Genomic DNA, 10,093 nt, shown 5'->3' on the forward strand with positions numbered 1-10,093 from the left:
TAATAATAATAATAATAATAATTGCAAAACACCACTGAATGAGGGACCAGAAGGTGGCATGATTATTAGGTCGCTGGATTCTCACATGGCTGTCCGCAGTTCAAGTTTTGGACCCAGAGGCTTCAAACTCATTCTGCATGTGTGTGTGTGTGCCCAAGATCCCGAGAGGAGAATGGAAGAGAAGGGACTGCGGTGTGGCTATCCTCCCTGGGGGGGGGGTGATTTCTCTCTTTCCGTCTCTCTGTCTCTGTCTCTCTGATGAGTACATGCGCCCTATAGCAAAAATTTCTCTCAAAAAAGAACACGGAATGCAGTAACAGGTACCAAGCAGCACAAGGCAGGTGTGACAGATTCAGCTCAGTCAGGCGAGGGAGGGCTTCGTGAAGTAGGCGGTGTCCAGCTGAGTGATTAGGAAAGTGGAGTTGCTTGAGGGATGGTGAGTGTCTCTCCAGGTGGACTGAGTCATGTGTGCAAGATCTTTCAGGCATAAAACAGGGTGGCAACTCAAAGGATGTCTGGGTCGTTGGGGGAGGGAGGTGACTGAGACTGTAGGAGCATAGGAAGAACAGTGAAGTCTGGAGAGAGATGGAACAGCCAAGGACTGTGGAGGGCCTTGGCTGTCATCCTATGGAAAAAGAATTTTGACTGTACAGTGAAAACATTTAAATGTCCTCACTAGGATCGCAGTAGGCCAGGGAAGCTTTAACTGACAGGTAACATGCTCAACTTACCGTGTTAGAAGGTAACTCCAAACTGAGTAGCAGGGAGACTGGCTTAGAGCCTATAGGTGTGAGGAGTTGGGCCCAGATCAGTCAGGACATGCAGGGGCTGGGGAGGGGTAAGAGATATGATAGAGGTCAACTCGAAAGGGTGTAGATCCAGAATATGCCCTTACTACTGATGTGCGGGCAAAACGTGTCAGCAGCAGGGGTGCAGCCATCACGCTGAGCTCTGTGATGCTGGACTCACGTGGGAAGGTCTCGGGCTGGTGGCTGGAGGTTCTGTATGCACTAGGCATGTGTAGGTGCCCGGGTTCTGGGCTGGCTGAGGTGGAAGGTGGATCAGAGTGAAGACTGTTGGCGTTCCCTTTCTCTCTCTCTCCATCTCACTTTCTCTCATGTGATAAATAAAATAATCTTTTTTCAAAAGTAACATGGGGCAGGAACCAGCAGTTAGCGTAATGGCTATGTCGCTGGACTCCCACGTAGTCGACCGTGGTTCGTGTCCTGGACGAGGTGGCTTAAACTCACTCCGGGCGCGTGTGCGTGCGTGCCCAAGATCCCGAGAGGAGAATGGAGGAGAAGGGATTGTGGCGTGACCATCCCCTCTGGGGGGGTGATTTCTCACTTTCTGTCTCTCTGTCTCTCTCTATCTGGCGAGCGCACGCGCCCTATAGCAAAAACCTCTCCAAAAAAAAAGAAAAGAAAAAGAAAGAAAAAAGAAGCAATAGTGAGCAGTTAGCATAATGGCTATGTTGCTAGACTCCCATATAGTCGACCGCGGTTCGAGTTCCCAACCTGGTGGCTTAAACTCACACCGGGCACGTGTGTGTGCATGCCCAAGATCCCAAGAGAAGAATGGAGAAGAAGGGATTGCGGCATGGCCATCCCCCCTAGGGGGTGATTTCTCGCTTTCTGTCTCTGTCTCTCTCTGTCTTTCTGGCGAGCGCACGTGCCCTATAGCAAAAAACTCTCCAAAGGGGGAAAAAAAAAAGAGAGAGAAGTAATGGGGTCAGCAGGTGGTGTGCTGGTTAATGGCACTGGACTCACACATGATTGATCATGGTTCAAGTCCCACACCTGGCAGCTTGCTTTCTCTCTCTGTGTCTGTTTCTCACTGTGTCCCTCTCTGCTCAAATTAAAATAATTAAATGGGAACCAGCAGTTAGCGTAATGGCTATGTCGCTGGACTCCTACATAGTCGACTGCGGTTCGCGTCCCGGACCCGGTGGCTTAAAACTTATGCCAGGTGCATGTGCATGCGTGCCCAAGATCCCAAGAGGAGAATGGAGGAGAAGGGATTGCAGCGTGACCATCCCCCCTGGGGGGTGATTTCTCCTTTCTGTCTCTATGTCTCTCTCTGTCTGTCTGGCGAGCGCACGCGCACTATAGCGTAAAAAAAAACCTCTCCAAAAAAAAAAAAGAGTAACACAGGGGGCTGGCAGGTGGTATGGTGATTAAGGGCGCTGGACTCCCACATGGCCAACAGCAGTTCAAGTCCCAGACCTAGTGGCTTGTTTTCTCACTTTCCCTCTTTCTCTCTCTCTCTGGTGAAATTGAAATGAATAAATAAATAAAAGTTCAAAAATAAAATAATTCTTTTAAAATAAAGAATGATTTATTTATTTAATTTCATTTGTTATTTATTTTTATTTGACCAGAAAGATACAGACAGAGAGAGAGGGAAAGGAGAAAGCAAGCCGCCAGATCTGGGACTCAAACCATGGTCAGCCATGTGGGAGTCCAGCGCCCTTAGCCACCACACCACCTTCCAACACCCAAAATAAAATAATTATTTTTTTAAAAAAAGTAACACAGGGGCCATCAGGTTGCACAGTGGCTAAAGGACTGGACTCCCACATGACCGACCATGATTCAAGTCTTGGACCTGGTGACTTTCTCACCACCCGCCTACCAACCCTGTCTCTCTCTGGTGAGCGCACATGTCCTATAGCAAATTAAAAAGTAATAATAATAATAAAGTTAAAGAATTATGTTTTAAAAAAACATAATTTTTAATCGAAAGTTCTACGTGACTAAAATAACTGCATTGTGGCTTTATTTCATTTGTTACTGTAAGCATCTTAATAACAGAAGAAGAGCCAGCTAGTGGTCTGATTAAGGCAGCTGGATCCTACATGGCTGACTGTGTGGTTTGAGCCCCAGACCTGGTGATTTGAAAAACCATGCAGCGCATGTGTGCCCACAATCCCAAAAGTGAGGAGAGATGGGGAGTGTTTCCTGATTTTCTCTTTCTCTGTCTCTCTTTCCAGGAAGTGCATGTGCCCTCTGGCAAATGAAATAATAATAATAATAAAATGATTGCCTGACTAATCCATTCACTTACCACCTAATCTCAAGATGGATTTTAAAAGTCAGGTTAATTTTTCATGCGATTTGGTTTCTGCTTGAGACACAATGAACATAGGCACAGTCTTCATAGAATTAACTATGCCCAGGGAAGATTTCTTTTTATAGTTTAAACGAAAGCCTTCGGATATGTAAAAAGAACTCTCATTCTTAAAGGAGGAATATTAACGTCTGTAACATTCTTATGTTTATGTCACTTGATAAAGAAAAAAGCTCATTTGCTCACCATCTTTTTTCCCCTTGGAAACTATTATCCGTAAGACATAATCTTGTTGTTTTTGTTTTTAAATTTGCCCCAGGGCATGTGTGCTTGTTGGACAGAGAAACTGAGAGATATCAAGAGTGATAGTGGGGACCAGCAGTTAGCATAATGGCTATGTCGCTGGACTCCCACGTAGTCGACCACAGTTCGCGTCCCGGACCCAGTGGCTTAAAACTCACACCAGGCGCGTGTGCATGTGTGCCCAAGATCCCGAGAGGAGAATGAAGGAGAAGGGATTGTGACGTGGCCATCCCCCCTGGGGGGTGATTTCTCGCTTTCTGTCTCTCTGTCTCTCTGTCTCTCTGTCTGGCGAGCGCACGCGCCTTATAGCACAAACCTCTCCAAAAAAAAAAAGAGTGATAGTGAGAAATCATTTCCCCAGGGTAGATGGCCACCCCCAGGTAGATGGCCACACCTTTACCTCAATTCTTCTCTAGAGATTTTGGACACATAGACACACACACACACACCTGGCATGTTTTCCAAGCTTCCATGTCTGGGACTTGAACTGCACAATTAGCCATCTGAATTCGAGCCACTTTAACCTCCATGCTACGTGCTGGTCCCGTGAAAGTTTTTACATTAGTTTAATGATTAATTCAGGCAATGATTACTTGAAATTATACATCCATGTAAGAAATTAGTACGGTATATTTTAAAATTTAATTTATTATTTTTTGAACATTATAATTTCTGGCTTAAATATTATTGATGTATATCTTTATGAGCTACCACATACTTTTTAAAGCCATGTATATGGTAAATATTTAACTTTTAAAATTCTTCCAACTTTCTCACTCAGAACTTACCCTAAATGTAAATGAAATCATCTTTCTCTAGCAACTTTTCTAGTGATTTTTTTTGTTTTTTGGAGAGGTTTTCGCTATAAGGTGCATGCGCTCGCCAGCCAGACAGAGAGAGACAGAGAGATAGAAATCACCCCCCAGGGGGGATGGCCATGCCGCAATCCCTTCTCCTCCATTCCCTTCTCACTATCTTGGGCACGCACGCACACGCGCCCAGTGTGAGTTCTAAGCCACTGGGTCCGGGACGCAAACCGAGGTCGACTACGTGGGAGTCCAGCGACATAGCCATTACGCTAACTGCTGGTTCCCTCTAGTGATTTTTTTTTAAACTGAGGAGAAACATTATGTAATGTGCTTTGTTATAATGGACAGCGTTGCTTCTAGTCGAATAGTTGGCACAGAAACTACTAACACATCCAGAATCGAATCATCCCTGCGTCCAGCTTGAACTCTCAAACACTGGATGTGAAATACACTCTATGAGGGATTTTACAAACTTCATGTAAAAGTAAAATTAAAATGTGAGTTTCTATTGGCTCAGAAAATTTTGAAGTTTTTCATAAAACTTTTGAAAAGCACACGGGGCATGTGTGTGTGTGTGTGTGTGTGTGTGTGTGCACCTACATGCACAGAATCCTAAGAAGAGAATGGAAGAGAAGGGATTTTAGTATGGCTATCCCCCTGGTGAGGTGCTTTCTCATTTTCCTTCTGTCTAACGCTATCTCTTTCCTCTCTGTATCTCTCTGGTGAATACACACGCTCTATAACAAATTTAAAATAAAAAGAACGGACATAAATAACTATCTCAGTTTCATTAGATTGCCCTATACATGTTTCCAAAAATAAAAATAAGGACCAGCTGGTGGCATGGTGGTTAAGGTACCTGGACCTCACATGTCTGATGCCATAGTTTGAGTCCCAGACCCAGCAGCCTGAAAAACACCAGCTGTGTGTACCACAAATCCCAAGAGACAAGAGGGGAAGGGATTGTGGTATGGCTATTTCCCATAAGGAGTGATGTCTCATGTTCCCTCTCTTTCTTTCTCTTTTTCTCTCTTGCTGGCAAGCACATGTGCCCTACAGTAACAACTGACTAACTAACTAAATAATAATATTATTTAAATTTCATGACCATGTCATTGATTGGAAAGTGTATTACATTTTCTAAACTGCATCTTCCTCTATATCTCTTGTCTATATCAAAGAAAAGCAATGGTGAGCAGTTAGTGTAATGGCTATGTTGCTAGACTCCCATATAGTTGACCACGGTTCGAGTTCCCAACCCGGTGGCTTAAACTTACACCGGGCACGTGTGCGTGCGTGCCCAAGATCCCGAGAGAAGAATGGAGAAGAAGGGATTGTGGCATGGCCATCCCCCCTGGGGGGTGATTTCTCGCTTTCTGTCTCTCTGTCTCTCTCTGTCTTTCTGGTGAGCGCACAAGCCCTATAGCAAAAACCTCTCCAAAAAAAAAAAGAGAGAAGTAATGGGTCGGCACGTGGCATGGTGGTTAATGGCACTGGACTCCCACATGATTGATCGTGGTTCGAGTCCCGGACCTGGCAGCTTGCTTTCTCTCTCTGTGTCTGTTTCTCACTGTGTCCCTCTCTGGTCAAATTAAAATAAGTAAATAAATAAATAAAGTTAAATATAATAATTCTTAAAAAATAATAAAAGAGAGAGAAAGAGAAGTAACTTGGTTAGGTGATTCTTCTTCTTCTTTTTTTTTTTAATAGGCCACAGTTCAGTTTATATTTAACATCCATCATGCCACGAATTCATAGGGAATAGTTCCAGAAGCTCAGGCTCCTTTCCATCGGCCCTCACCAAGTGTGCTTCTCTGGGTGGAGCAGGCTGGTGCTGCGGTTGAATGCAGGTACTTTTCTCTTTGGCTTCTTTTTTTTTCTGGTCATTTTCCTTCACACACGTTACACCTACTGCTTCGAAGAGTCATTTTAAATAAATGTTGAATATTAAAAGAAAAAAGTTCTTCCATATTCAGTCGCATTTCACCATTTAGCACTTCTGAAAAGAATGTTAGGAAACACAATAACTGGCTGAGAGGCTAAGCCGGGTTTGCCCTGGTTTTGCTGGACACAGCTAGCGCTTTCCCTCAGCCCCCGTTCAGAAATGTGAAAAGCAGCACTAAATCTAGTACGGAATCTGAAAATAATGTGCACACCAAATTCAAATTAAGTTTTATTTCCCAGCCACCTTAACTACATACGTCTGCTTAACAAACTGCTCCAACTTCGTGGCTAGTACACGACCACCCTAGCTCCTCACAGTTGTGTGGGTTTGGTGTGTTCAGCTGGGTGGTTCTTTGCTAGTGTCCCCTGGGGTCACTTGGACAATGGCAGTCAGCTGATACCATGGACCCGGATGTTCCAGGATGGCCTCTCACACATATCTAGGGTTAGCGTCTGCTAACTCTAAATGATCCCCTTTTTTGGAGAGGTTTTTGCTATAGGGCCCGTGCGCGCGCCAGAAAAACAGAGACAGAGAGACAGAAAGCGAGAAATCACTCCCCAGGGGGGATGGCCATGCCGCAATCCCTTCTCCTCCATTCTCCTCTCAGGATCTTGGGCACGCACGCCTGGCATGAATTTAAGCCACTGGGTTCGGGACTCAAACCACGGTAGACTACAATGGGAGTCCAGCGATATAGCCATTATGCCATCTGCTGATCTCCAAGTGATCCTTTATTATTACGGAGGCGAGCCCAGGATTCTCCACATGGCAACTCAGGTGTCTAAGGAGGAGGGAACTTGCAGAGTCTCCTCCATGGCCTTGTATCAGTTATATGAAAGTACAAGACCGGCCCAAATCCAAGGGAATGGAGGAACATTCCTTGTTTTTTTCGTCGGGAAGGGAGTAAAGTCACACTTACCAGGAAGGGAAGAATTGGTTGTTTCCCCTCAATTTACTACACCAACAATCGCTCAAAATTCAGAAACAATACCAAAAAAAAGGTCGATCAATGTGATTACATGAAAATTTAGAAAGTGTTACGTAATAGGAGCTGTATCCCACATGGCTGACCAAAGTTCAAATGCCAACCCCTGGCAGCTTGTAAAACATTCTAGGTGCTCTGGGACCAGCAGGTGGTATGGTGGTTAAAGGCACTGGCCAACCCATGGCCGACCCACATAGCTGACTGTGGTTCGAGTCCTGGACCTGGCGGCTTGCTTTTTCTCTCTCTCTCTGTCTCTATCTGGCCAAATTGAAAAATAGTAATAACAGGTGAAATTAAATAAGTAAATATTTAAAAAGAAAGAAAAAGAAAAACATTCCAGGTGCTTATGCGTGCATGCTCAAAGTTCTGACAGGAAGGAGAAATGGGAGAAGGAGTGCTACAGCATGACCAATGCCTTCTGGAGAGTTCACTCTCTCTTTCTTGCGTGTGCATGCGCACAAGCACACGTGCCCTCTGGCAAAAAATTTAAAAAGGAATTATTATTACTGAGATTGGTTGGTGGTGCAGGAGTGAAACAGGACACTCTATGAGGCAGCTCTACATGAGAAGGTTGCTGGTTCAAAGCTGGAGTCCTCCCAGACAATGCAGGACATGTGTACCCAAGAATGGGGCTGGCTGAGGCAGTTGGGGGTGTGGATCAGTGTTGAGACTCTGTTGAAGGTGCTGTACCTCTGTCTGACTGTTGGTCAGTCTCTCTCTCTTGTGAAATAAACAAAGAATTATTATTGGGGCCGGCAGTTGGCCTGATGGTTAAGGCGCTGGACTCCCACATGGCTGACTGTGGTTTGAGTCCCAGCCCTGGCAGCTTAGCTTGCTTTCTCACTTTCTTACTCTCTCTCCCTGTCTCTCTCTGGTCAAATTAAATAATAATTAATTAATTAATTCTTTTAAAAATGATTATTTTATGTGCATTTATGTTGTTTCATAGATTTGTCTCTGGGGTGGCAGTAGCTGCAGGTGGGGTCTCAGGATACTGATGGAAAGTAACAGGTGGCAGCATGCATGGAAGATCTGTCGTGAGTTGATAACCAATAAACATGGATGTGGGGCACATGGCGATTCATGCTGCTATTCTTTTTCTTTCGCTTAAAATTTTCTATAATTAGACACTGAAAAGAAAAAAAATGTATTTATCTTTTAAAGCTGAGGTTACTCTTCCTTTCGAAGGACTTTTAATGGCTATTACTGTGACTAAATACAGTACCTAGAATTGTGGCAGTTTATCCTGTGGTTTTAAGGAAAGCAAGCCTGCCATGGACAAAGCCAACATATCCTTCTGTCTCTCTTCTCCTGTATCTTCTTTTTATGAGAGACAGAGACAAAAAGAGAGGGGGTAATTTTTTTTCATTATTTTATTTAACTTTATTTATTTGTTTGTTTATTTTAATTTGTCTAGAGAGCATGCAAGAGCAAAAGTAAGCCACCAGGTCCAGGACTCGAACTGCAGTCAGCCATGTGGGAGTCCAGTGGCCTTAACTACCATACCACCTGCCAGACCCAGAGGTGATAGTTTGATCGGTCTCACCATTGTGATCTTTGACCCAACCCCCCCAGTTAGCTAGGATGACAGGCAGGTGCTCTCAGGCCCAGCCTGTTGTGGGTAGGTCAGGAATACAAACCTGGGCCCCTCATGTGGCCCAGCCTCGTGTGATTTCCTGCTGCTTGGGCCGCTGCAGCTGGGCTCAGCCAAAACCCCTGACAGGGAAGGAGGATAATAGGAACAAGCAAGTTCTGAATGCTGAGCCACAGAACAAGCCAGCCCTGCCTATAGAATACATTTCCCTGTCGTTAATCTAGTCTGAGGTGGCTGCTGTTCTTTGTAGTAGTGGGACCAGAACAGTGGAGAAGAACGCATTTGTGTATGTGTGGACAAGGTCCACACGGGTCGATTCCTGAGTCTAATGCAGAGTTGGTACTGAGATAAATTCCAAACAAATCCATAGCTCAGAGACGGTTTCGGTTTCTCTACGCCTCTCACCTCCCAGAGGCATTCATCTAGCCAGTATACCACCTCCCACCTCTATCATCCTACCTTCTCGTGGGTGCACTTTAGTGCTTACATCACTACCAAGTGCCAGGGAGTAGGCACTCCTTCACCTGCTGTCGGAGAGGGGTCCTCACTGCCAGCGAGCTGAGGGGCGAGGCAACTCCAGGATCCTATTCTTAGAGCCAACTTCCCAGGACCGCATCCAGTAACAATTGTCTTAGGTGCAGTTCCTCAGAAAAAGGGGTTCTGGGGATCCGCAGATGGCATAATGATTACATTGCTGGACTGCCAAGTAGTTGACTGTGGTTCAAGTCCTGGACTTGGTGACTTAAACTCATGCTGGGTGGGTGTGCATGTGTGCCCAAAATCCCGAGAGGAGAATGGAGGAGAAGGGATTGCAGCATGGTCATCCCCCTTGGGGGTGATTTCTCTTTCTGTCTGCCTATCTCTCTCTGTCGCTTCAGTGAGTACATGCACCCTGTAGCAAAAATCTCTCAAAAGAAAAGAAGAGAAGAGGAAAGGAAAAAGGAAGGGGAAGGGAAGGGAAGGGAGGGAAGGAAAGGAAAGAAAAAGGCACTGTGAGGCATGTGGTTTTTGGAAGAGTCCTCTCAGGAGACCAGAGGCAGGGGAGCAGGAAAGGGTAGGGAGAAAGTTAAGCAAGGATGGAATCTCGGCTGCAGACGGGCTCCGACCTGACCCTTGGGGAGCTCTAGAGCCTGAATTGTTCAGCAGAGTCGGCCCCTCTTGTACCGCCATGGCGGTGGTGGTTGGTTGTAAGCTGCCGGGGTGAGGAGGGGTGGGTGTGTAACACAGCGGCTGGGGGTAGATGTGCACGGTTAAGGGATCTAGGCAGAGCATCCGCAGTGTCCACTGCAGTTTGTCACCTTGCCCTAAGTAGCAGTCAAACCCTACATGACCTCACATGGCCTAACCACGCTGAGATCGTCTCTAGTACTTTGTCTCCCGCTCACTCC

This window comes from Tupaia chinensis, unplaced genomic scaffold (genome assembly GCF_000334495.1).
Source record: "Tupaia chinensis unplaced genomic scaffold, TupChi_1.0 Scaffold000127_2, whole genome shotgun sequence".
In the NCBI taxonomy this organism is placed as follows: domain Eukaryota; kingdom Metazoa; phylum Chordata; class Mammalia; order Scandentia; family Tupaiidae; genus Tupaia; species Tupaia belangeri.